At 37.0% G+C, this 12011-nt stretch overlaps 1 non-coding gene across 1 annotated transcript; it reads left to right on the top strand.

Moving 5' to 3' along the window:
* Nucleotides 1–5835: 5835 nt before the first annotated feature.
* Nucleotides 5836–5943, top strand: LOC112763709 (small nucleolar RNA R71). Its single transcript, XR_003182924.1, has one exon. It is a non-coding gene; the product is annotated as a small nucleolar RNA R71 (small nucleolar RNA).
* The last annotated feature ends 6068 nt before the right edge of the window (nucleotides 5944–12011 follow it).

Below are 12011 nucleotides of genomic sequence, written 5' to 3'. Positions count from 1 at the left end.
ATGAGTGTCACTGATCATCACATCCATCAGGTTGAATTGCAGTGAATATCTTAGAATAAGAATAAGCATGAATTGAATAGAAAATAGTAGTAATTGCATTAAAACTCGAGGTACAACAGAGCTCCACACCCTTAATCTATGGTGTTTAGAAACTCCACCGTTGAAAATACATAAGTGATGGTCCAGGCATGGCTGAGAGGCCAGTCCCCATGAACGTGATCAATAGTCTCCTAAGATGAAGAATAGATTAAAACTGAGACCAAAGATAGATGCCAAGGTCTCTAATACAATAGTAAAATGTCCTATTTATACTAGACTAGTTACTAGGGTTTACAGAAATAAGTCTAAATGCAAAAATCTACTTCCGGGACCCACTTTGGTGTGTGCTTGAGCTGAGCTTGAGCTTTACACGTGCAGAGGCTTCTTTTGGAGTTAAATGCCAAGTTGTAATGTGTTTTTGGCGTTTAACTCTGGTTTGTGACGTGTTTCTGGCGTTTTACTCCAGAATGCAGCATGGAACTGGCGTTGAACGCCAGTTTGCGTCATATAAACTCAAAAAAAGTATAGACTCTTATATATTTCTAGAAAGCTCTGGATGTCTAATTTCCAATGCCGTTGAGAGCGCGCCATTTGGAATTCTGTAGCTCCAGAAAATTCATTTCGAGTGCAGGGAGGTCAGAATCCAACAACATCAGCAGTCCTTTGCCAGCCTGAATCAGATTTTTGCTTAGGTCCCTCAATTTCAGCCAGAAAATACCTGAAATCACAGAAAAACACACAAACTCATAGTAAAGTCCAAAAATGTGAATTTAGCATAAAAACTAATGAAAACATCCCTAAAAGTAGCTAGATCCTACTAAAAACTACCTAAAAACAATGCCAAAAAGCGTATAAATTATCTGCTCATCACAACACCAAACTTAAAATAAAATAGGATAAAAAGAAGAGAATATACTATAAATTTCAAAATATCAATGAAGATTAGTTCTAAATAGATGAGCGGGACTTGTAGCTTTTTGCTTCTGAATAGTTTTGGCATCTCACTTTATCCTTTGAAGTTTAGAATGATTGGCATCTATAGGAACTAGAGTTCAGATAGTGTTATTGATTCTCCTAGTTAAGTATGTTGATTCTTGAACACAGCTACTTTTATGAGTCTTGATCGTGGCCCTAAGCACTTTGTTTTCCAGTATTACCACCGGATACATAAATGCCACAGACACATAACTGGGTGAACCTTTTCAGATTGTGACTCAGCTTTGCTAAAGTCCCCAGTTAGAGGTGTCCAGGGTTCTTAAGCACACTCTTTTTGCTTTGGATCACGACTTTAACCACTCAGTCTCAAGCTTTTCACTTGGACCTGCATGCCACAAGCACATGGTTAGGAACAGCTTGATTTAGTCGCTTAGGCCTGGATTTTATTTCCTTGGGCCCTCCTATCCATTGATGCTCAAAGCCTTGGATCCTTTTTACCCTTGCCTTTTGGTTTTAAGGGCTATTGGCTTTTTCTGCTTGCCTTTTCTTTTTATTTTATTTATTTATTTATATTTTTTTTTCAAGCTTTGTTCTTCACTGCTTTTTCTTGCTTCAAGAATCAATTTTATGATTTTTCAGATCATCAATAATATTTCTCTTGCTCATCATTCTTTCAAGAGCCAACAATTTTAACATTCATAAACAACAAGATAAAAAATATGCACTGTTCAAACATTCATTCAGAAAACAAAAAGTATTGTCACCACATCAATATAATTAAACTAATTTCAAGAATAAATTCAAAACTCATGTACTTCTTGTTCTTTTGTATTAAAAACATTTTTCATTTAAGAAAGGTGAAGGATTAATGGAATTATTCATAGCCTTAAGACATAGATTAAACACTAATGATCATGTAGTAAAGACACAAACATAGATAAACATGAAGCTTAAAAAAAAAACAGAGAATTAAGAAGAAGGAATGAGTCCACCTTAGTGATGGTGGCGTCTTCTTCTTGAAGGACTAATGATATCCTTGAGCTCCTCTATGTCTCTTCCTTGCCTTTGTTGCTCCTCCCTCATAGCTCTTTGATCTTCTTTAATCTCATGGAGAATGATGGAGTGCTCTTGGTGCTCCACCCTTAATTGGCCCATGTTATAACTCAAGTCTTCTAGAGAAGTGTTGAGTTGTTCCCAATAGTTGTTTGGAGGAAAGTGCATCCCTTGAGACATCTCAGGGATTTTTTGATGATGAGCTTCCTCGTGCATCTCTTGAGATCCATGGATGGCCTCTCTTGTTTGCTCCATCCTCTTCTTAGTGATGGGCTTATCCTCTTTAATGAGAATGTCTCCTTCTATGATAACTCCAGCTGAGTAACATAGATGGCAAATAAGATGAGGAAAAGCTAGCCTTGCCATGGTGGAGGGCTTTTCGGCTACTTTGTAGAATTCAAGAGAGATGACTTCATGAACTTCTACTTCCTCTCCAATCATGATGCTATGGATCATGATGGCCCAATCTACAGTAACTTTGGATCGGTTGCTAGTGGGGATGATGGAGCGTTAGATGAACTCCAACCATCCTCTAGCCACAGGCTTAAGGTCCAGTCTTATCAGTTGAACCGGCTTGCCTTTTGAGTCTCTTTTCGATTGAGCTCCTTCCACACATATGTCCATAAGGACTTGGTCCAACCTTTGATCAAAGTTGACCCTTCTAGTGTAGGAGCGTGCATCTTCTTGCATCATAGGCAAGTTGAATGCCAACCTCACATTTTCCGGACTGAAATCTAAGTATTTCCCCCCGAACCATTGTAAGATAATTCTTTGGATTCGGGTTCATACTTTGATCATGGTTCCTAGTGATCCATGCATTGGCATGGAACTCTTGAAGCATTAAGATTCTGACTTCTTGAATGGGGTTAGTAAGAACTTCCCAACCTCTTCTTTGAATCTCATGTCGGATCTCCGAATACTCATTTTTCTTAAGCTTGAAAGGGACCTCAGGGATCACCTTTTTCTTAGCCACAACTTCATAGAAGTGGTCTTGATGGGCTTTAGAGATGAATCTTTCCATCTTCCATGACTCGGAGGTGGAAGCTTTTGTCTTCCCTTTTCCTTTTCTAGAGGTTTCTCCGGCCTTAGGTGCCATAACTGGTTATGGAAAAACAACAAAAAGATATGCTTTTACCACACCAAACTTAAAATATTGCTTGCCCTCGAGCAAAAGAAGTAAGAAAAGAAGAAGAAGAAGAAAATATGGAGGAGAGGGAGAGGTGTGTGGTTTCAGCCAAGGTGAAGAAGAGAGGGTTGTGGTGTGTGAAAATGAAGACGGATAGAGGGGTTTATATAGTGAAGGGAGAGGGAGTAGGTTCGGCCATTTAGGGTGGGTTTGGGTGGGAAAAAGATTTTGAATTTTGAAGGTAGGTGGGGTTTATGGGGAAGAGTGGATGGATGTGAGTGGTGAAAGGGTAATTGGGAAGAGAGATTGAGGTGATTGGTGAAGGGTGTTTGGGGAAGAGTGTTATTGGATTATGTGAAGAAGAAAGAAGGTAAGTTGAGGTAGGTGGAGATCCTGTGGGATCCACAGATCCTGAGGTGATCCTGTGGGATCCACAGATCCTGAGGTGTCAAGGATTTATCATCCCTGCACTAATTAGGCGTGTAAAACGCCCTCTGCATGCAATCCTGGCGTTTAACGCCAGATTGATGCTTGTTTCTGGCGTTAAACGCCAGCTCTATGCTTGTTTTGGGCGTTCAACGCCAGTCTACAGCATGTTTCTGGCATTGAACGCCAGTTCCATACTTGCTTCTGGCGTTTAACGCCAGCTTTCCTCAGGGTGCAATCCTGGCATTTGAATGCCAGAATGCTACTTGTTTCTGACGTTCAACACCAGATTCATGCTCTGTTCTTGCATTGAACGCTAGCCAGATGTTCCTTACTGGTGTTTAAACGCCAGTAAGCTCTTCCTCCAGGGTGTGCTGTTTCTTCTGCTGTTTTTGATTCTGTTTTTAATTTTAGTATTTGTTTTGTGACTCCACATGATCATAAACCTAATAAAACATAATAGAACAATAAAATAAAAATAAAATTAGATGAATAAAAATTGGGTTGCCTCCCAATAAGCGCTTCTTTAATGTCACTAGCTTGACAGTGTGCTCTCATAGAGCTTCACAGGTGATCAGGTCAATGTTGTGGACTCCCAACACCAAACTTAGAGTTTGAATGTGGGGATTCAAACCAAACTCAAAGTTTGGTTATGGCCTCCCAACACAAAATTTAGATTTTAATTGTGGGGGCTCTGTTTGACTCTGTATTGAGAGAAGCTTTTCATGCTTCCTCTCCATGGTTGCAGAGGAAGATCCTTGAGCTTTAAACACCAAGTAGTCTCCATTCAATTAAAGGACTAGCTCTCCTCTGTCAACATCAATCACAGCTCCTGCTGTGGCTAGGAAAGGTCTTCCAAGGATGATGCATTCATCCTCTTCCTTCCTAGTGTCTAAGATTATAAAATCAGCAGGGATGTATAGGCCTTTAACCTTTACTAACACATCCTCTACCAATCCATAAGCTTGTCTTACTGACTTGTCTGCCATCTGTAATGAGAATATGGTAGCATGTACCTCAAAGATCCCCAGCTTCTCCATTATAGAGAGTGGCATAAGATTTATACCTGACCCCAGGTCACACAGAGCCTTCTCAAAGGTCATGGTGCCCATGGTACAGGGTATTAAAAATTTACCAGGATCTTATTTCTTTTGAGGTAGAGTTTGCTAAACCCATGTATCTAGTTTACTAATGAGCAAGGGAGGTTCACCTTCCCAAGTTTCATTACCAAACAACTTGGCATTCAGCTTCATGATGGCTCCTAGATATTGAGCAACTTGCTCTCCAGTTACATCTTCATCCTCTTCAGAGGAAGAATAGTTTTCAGAGCTCATGAATGGCAGAAGGAGGTTTAATGGAATCTCTATGGTCTTTATATGAGCCTCAGATTCCTTTAGGTTCTCAATATGGGACTCCTTCTTGTCTGGGAGATGTCCCATGAGGACTTTCTCATTGGGATTCACGTCCTCCCCTTCCTCTATAGGTTCGGCCATTTTGATTATGTCAATGGCCTTACACTCTCTTTTTGGATTCTCTTCAGTATTGCTGGGGAGAGTACTAGGAGGGGTTTCAGTGACTTTCTTACTCAGCTGGCCCACTTGTGCCTCCAAGTTTCTAATGGAGGACCTTGTTTCACTCATAAAACTTAAAGTGGCCTTAGACAGATCAGAGACTATATTTGCTAAGCTAGAGGTGCTCTGCTCATAAGTCTCTGTCTATTGCTGAGAAGATGATGGAAAAGGCTTGCTATTGCTGAGCCTGTTTCTTCCACCATTGTTAAAGCCTTGTTGAGGCTTCTGTTGATCCTTCCATGAGAAATTCAGATGATTTCTCCATGAGGAATTATAGGTGTTTCCATAAGGTTCACCCATGTAATTTACCTCTGCCATTGCATGGTTCTCAGGATCATAGGCTTCTTCTTCAGAAGATGCCTCTTTAGTACTTTTGGATGCATTTTGCCATCCATTCAGACTTTGAGAAATCATGTTGACTTGCTAAGTCAACATTTTGTTCTGAGCCAATATGGCATTCAGAGCATCAATCTCAAGAACTCCCTTCCTCTGAGGCGTCCCATTATTCACAAAATTCCTCTCAGAAGTATACATGAATTGGTTATTTGTAACCATGTCAATAAGTTCTTGAGCTTCTGCAGGTGTTTTCTTTAGGTGAATGGATCCACCTGCAGAATGGTCCAGTGACATCTTAGAGAACTCAGATAGACCATAATAGAATATATCCAGAATGGTCCACTTTGAAAGCATGTCAGAAGGACACCTTTTGGTCATCTGCTTGTATCTTTCCCACGCTTCATAGAGAGATTCACCATCTTTCTGTTTGAAGGTCTGAACATCCACTCTAAGCTTGCTCAGCTTTTGAGGAGGAGTTCGTGACCAGCTTATCCCAGGAGTCCAAGCTATCTTTAGGTTGTGAGTCCAACCACATTCTAGCTCTGTCTCTTACAGCAAAAGGAAAAAGCATGAGCCTGTAGACTTCAGGATCTACTCTATTAGTCTTAACAGTCTTATAGATCTGCAAGAACTCAGTTAAAAACTAGTAGGGATCTTCTGATGGAAGTCCATGGAACTTGCAGTTTTGTTGCAGTAGAGCAACTAGTTGAGATTTCAGCTCAAAATTGTTTGCTCCAATGGCAGGGATTGAGATGCTTCTTCCATCAAACTTGGAAGTGGGTGTAGTATAGTCACCAAGCATTCTCCTTGCATTATTATATTCGGCTGCCATCTCCTCTTCCTTTTCGAAAATTTCTGTAAGGTTGTCTCTGAATTGTTGTAATTTAGCTTCTCTTAGTTTCCTCTTTAGAGTCCTTTCAGGTTCAGGGTCTACTTCAACAAGAATATTCTTGTCTTTGCTCCTGCTCATATGAAAAAGAAGGGAACAGAAAATACTAATAATAGAGATCCTCTTTACCATAGTAGAGAGATTCCTTTTTAGTAGAAGAAGAAAAGAATAGAAGAGGGAAAAAGTAAGAATCCAAACACAAGGGGGAAGAGTGAGTTCGAATTCTTGAGATGAAGAGAAGTGTTAGTAAATGAATGAATAAATAGAAAGAGATGAGAGAGAGGGGTTTTCGAAAATTAACTTAAAATAGAAGAAAAATATTTTTATTTTTATTTTAAATTAAAGTTAAAATTCGAAAACAAAGAGAAGGAATAAAATCAAAATTAGAATTTGAAATAGTTAGTTAATTAAAAAGAATTTTGAAAAAGGGGTGAGGAGTTTTTGAAAATTAGAGAGGGAAAAGTGGTTAGTTGGTTTTGAAAAGATAAGAAACAACCAAAAGTCAATTATTTAGTTGAAAAAGATTTGAAATTCAATTTTGAAAAAATAGGAAGTTGGAAAAGATTTTTGAAATCAATTTTGAAAAAGATATTTTGAAAAGATATGATTGAAAAAGATATTTTGGAAAAGATTTAATTTTGAAAATTTAAAATTGATTACTTGACTAACAAGAAACTAAAAGATATGATTCTAGAATTTAAAGATTGAACATTTCTTAACAAGAAAGTAACAAACTTCAAATTTTTGAATCAATCACATTAATTGTTAGTGAAGTTTTCAATTTTGAAATAAAGATAAGAAAAAGATTTTGAAAATAATTTAAAATTTTCGAAAATTATAAAAGGAAAATGAAAAAGATTTGATTTTTGAAAAAGATTTTGAAAAGATAGGATTTTTAAAATTGAAAATTTGACTTGACTTATAAGAAATAGCTAAGTTTTAAAAATTTTTTGACTAAGTCAACTCAAATTTTCGAAAATTATGAGCAAAATAAGGAAAAGATTTTTTTTATTTTTTAATTTTTAATGAGGAGTGAGAAAAACACAAAAATGACTCACAATATGAAAATTATGAATCAAAACACAAGATGCATGCAAGAACACTTTGAATGTCAAGATGAACACCAAGAACACTTTGATGATCAAGATGAACATCAAGACTTATTTTTGAAAAATTTTCAAGAAAAGAAAAACATGCAAGACACCAAACTTAGAAATCTTCAATGCTTAGACACTATGAATGCAAAATTGCATATGAAAAACAACAAAAGACACAAAACAAGAAAATATGAAGATCAAACAAGAAGACTTACCAAGAACAACTTAAAGATCATGAAGAACACATGCATGAATTTTCGAAAAAAAAATGCAAAAGTTTCTAAAACATGCAATTGATACCAAACTTAAAAATTAACACTAGGCTCAAACAAGAAACACAAAATATTTTTGGTTTTTATGATTTTATTGATTTTTTGTATTTTATTTTTTTTCGAAAACATATAGAAAAAATAAAATAAGAAATTTAAAATTTTTAATAAGAATTCCAGGAATCTTTGCAATGTTAGTCTAAAGCTTCGGTCCAGGGATTAGACATGGCTTAATAGCCAGCCAAGCTTTTTTGTGAAAGCTTCTTTCCAAAATACTAGACATGGCCAATGGCCAGCCAAGCTTTAGCATACAAATCAGACATACAGCAGCTGATACTTCATCCAACTTCATATACTGATAAGAGGAAGCCTCAATCCAATTGAATTAGGCATGGCTTTACAGTGAGCGAATCTTCAACATGCTTCATGAAACACTAGAATTCATTCTTAAAAATTTAGAATAATTTTTCGAAAATAGAAGTAAAATTTTTTTTTGAAAGATTTTTGAAATATTTTTGAAAATAAAACAAAAAAGAAAATTACCTAATCTGAGCAACAAGATGAACCGTCAGTTGTCCAAACTCGAACAATCCCCGGCAACGGCGCCAAAAACTTGGTGCACGAAATTGTGATCATCAATAATGGCGCCAAAAACTTGGTAGCGCTCTCAAACATGAATCACACTTTGTCACAATTCCGCACAACTAACCAGCAAGTGCACTAGGTCGTCCAAGTAATACCTTACGTGAGTAAGGGTCGAATCCCACGGAGATTGTTGGCTTGAAGTAAGCTATGGTCATCTTGTAAATCTCAGTTAGGCAAATTATAAATGGTTATGGAGTTTTCGAAAATAATAATAAATAAATCATAAAATAAGATAGAGATACTTATGTAATTCAATGGTGGGAATTTCAGATAAGTGCATAGAGGTGCTTGTTCCTGTTGAATCTCTGCTTTCCTACTGCTTTCATCCAATTCTTCATACTCCTTTCCATGGCAAGCTGTATGTAGGGCATCACCATTGTCAATGGCTACTTCCATCCTCTCAATGAAAAAGGTCCAAATGCTCTTGTCACATCACGGCTAATCATCTGTCGGTTCTCGATCATGTCGGAATAGAATCCATTGATTCTTTTGCTTTTGTCACCACGCCCAACAATCGCGAGTTTGAAGCTCGTCACAGTCATTCAATCCCCGAATCCTACTCAGAATACCACAGATAAGGTTTAGAGTTTTCGGATTCTCAAGAGTGACCGCCAAAGGGTTCTAGCTTATACCACGAAGATTCTGATCAAGGAATCCAAGAGATACACGCTCGGTCTAAGATAGAACGGAAGTGGTTGTCAAGCACGCGGTCATAAGGACGGATGATGATGACTGTCACGGATCATCACATCCATCAAGTTGAATTGTAGCGAATATCTTAGAATAAGAATAAGCATGAATTGAATAGAAAATAGTAGTAATTGCATTAAAACTCGAGGTACAGCAGAGCTCCACACCCTTAATCTATGGTGTGTAGAAACTCCACCATTGAAAATACATAAGTGATAGTCCAGGCATGGCCGAGAGGCCAGCCCCCATGAATGTGATCAATAGTCTCATAAGATGAAGAATAGATTAAAACTGAGACCAAAGATAAATACCAAGGTCTCTAATACAATAGTAAAATATCCTATTTATACTAGACTAGTTACTAGGGTTTATAGAAATAAGTCTAAATGCAGAAATCCACTTTCGGGGCCCACTTTGGTGTGTGCTTGGGCTAAGCTTGAGCTTTACACGTGTAGAGGCTTCTTTTGGAGTTAAACGCCAAGTTGTAACGTGTTTTTGGCGTTTAACTCTGGTTTGTGACGTGTTTTTGGCGTTTTACTCCAGTATGCAGCATAGAACTGGCGTTGAATGCCAGTTTGCGTCATCTAAACTCGAACATAGTATGAACTATTATATATTTCTAGAAAGCGCTGGATGTCTACTTTCCAACGCCGTTGAATGCGCGCCATTTGGAGTTCTGTAGCTCCAGAAAATCTATTTCGAGTGCAGGAAAGTCAGAATCCAACAGCATCAGCAGTCCTTTGTCAGCCTGAATCAGATTTTTGCTCAGCTCCCTCAATTTCAGCCAGAAAATACCTAAAATCACAAAAAAACACACAAACTCATAGTAAACTTCAGAAATGTGAATTTAACATAAAAATTAATGAAAACATCCCTAAAAGTAGCTAGATGCTACTAAAAACTACCTAAAAACAATGCCAAAAAGCGTATAAATTATCCGCTCATTCATGGGCCATCAGTTAGGGATAGGAGCTTTTTTTGGTAACCGATGAAGTGTTAAAATCACTGTCTGATGTCAAATTGGTCAATGATACTAGTGATATTGCCATTGACCAATATATGCAGGTATGCACATAAATTTGTGTTTTTGACTTTTAAGAATCTATTATTTATGTGTTTTATTATATATATGTTGACCAGGTAATTGGCTTGTGTGCGGCAAGTATTGGTCGGAGCAAAAAAAACAAACACAAAAGGATGGTGGAGAATAATGACTCTGAAGATTTGAAAAAAGAAATTGCTGTAAACAAAAAATTGATAGTTGAGTGATGCGTCGTCATCTTTTCTCTATTTTCTTATTATTTTAGATATGAATTTATTAAATTTTATTGAGATTTTAGTGCTTGAAGTCTATTTAGATGCTTCTTTGAGGCGCATTGTAGTTTTATTTATTTCAGGAAAAATCCGGGCGAATTTGGCAGAGTTCGTGCAGAAGAAAAAGGAAGAAATTTGATGCTGCCAAGCTGGCGCTAAACGCCCCTACCTGGCGTTCGGCACCAGGCGCCTCGTAAAGCATGCAAGCCCTCTATTAAGTTGGCGCTAAACGCCATGACCTGGCATTTAGGTCAGGTGCTTCGTAACGCGTGCAACCATTCTATTAAGGTGGTGCTAAATGCCACAACCTGGCGTTTAGCATCAGGTGCTCTATAATTCGTGCCTAGTACCACACGCTAGTGGCGCTAAATGCCGATATGGGCGTTTAGTGCTAGGAAGACAACAACACCACAATTCCTTTTTGCCTCAGCGTTGCTAAACGCCAGGCTCTTTGTTGAAGATTTAGTTAATAATTATTTTTATTTTAGTTTGTTTGGTTTATTATTATTACCAAAGACAATCTTTTAGGATTCAGATTTTATTACTTTATTTATTTTCAAATCAAATTAGATTAGATATAAAAGGGAAAAATATTTAGCCCTTCGGGCTTCCGTCTGCTCTCTTCTCCTCTCACTTCTTCATTCTGCACTTCACACACTTTTGAAACCCTAGTTTTCTCTGAGCCATGAGCAACTAAACCTCCTATTTTAAGGTTAGAAGCTTCGTTTATTCTATAGATTAATACTATTCCTATTCTACTTTTAATTAATGTATTGATTTAATTTCAAGGATTACTTTCGTTCTTCATCTTATGAATTTGAGTATATTAGAGTATAGCTCTTTTTCTACATGGATTCTTGTTGAATCTTGAAAAAGTTAACTCACTTGAATAACATCTTAAAAGTAATTCCTCCTAAACCACTAATTACCTGGACTTAACGTGATACGTAACATATAATCAACTTATATTTGGGTAATTAGGGTTTTTGTGGCTAATAAACTTGAATTGGACCTAAATGTTTAATCTAAATTAAGTGACCAAAGGATTGGCAATTGATTACGTTAGAGATGATTAAATCACTAAAGAACTAGGGTTTAATTAATTAGAGTTTGCCATGAATTGAATCTTGCATGATTAAAGTAGTCGGTAAATATTGTTAATCCAAAAAAATAAATATCTCTGAAACCTTAACTATTCTCTCATATCATTTTTTCACCCAATTCACTGATTACTTTCTTAATTCCTGAATTACTGCTTAAAGCTTTTGAACCCCAAAATACCGTTTTCTGCTTGTCTGACTAAGTAAATTCGTGGTTTGAAATTCCACACCATTGAGTTGAAGGAAAAACTTATTTATCAAGAGGAGGAGTTAAAATGGAAAAAAATTGCTTGTGAAAAGGATGCTGAGCTTTTGAAAAAGAAAGAGAATGATATGAAAGATATAAAGAATCAAATGATAGAGACAACTATGAAAATGAAAAATTTGGAAAAAAAGAAAAGAAGCTGAAATCTTAGCTACTTTTGCTGAAGGTTTTGAAAGAGCAGTTAACTAGGCAAAGTTCTTGATGCCCAACCAAGATTTAATTGATATGGATCAAGCAAAAGTGGTGTACATGGGT

This window comes from Arachis hypogaea, chromosome 2 (genome assembly GCF_003086295.3).
Source record: "Arachis hypogaea cultivar Tifrunner chromosome 2, arahy.Tifrunner.gnm2.J5K5, whole genome shotgun sequence".
NCBI classification, from domain to species: domain Eukaryota; kingdom Viridiplantae; phylum Streptophyta; class Magnoliopsida; order Fabales; family Fabaceae; genus Arachis; species Arachis hypogaea.
This window is presented reverse-complemented; position numbering and strand designations above follow the sequence as displayed.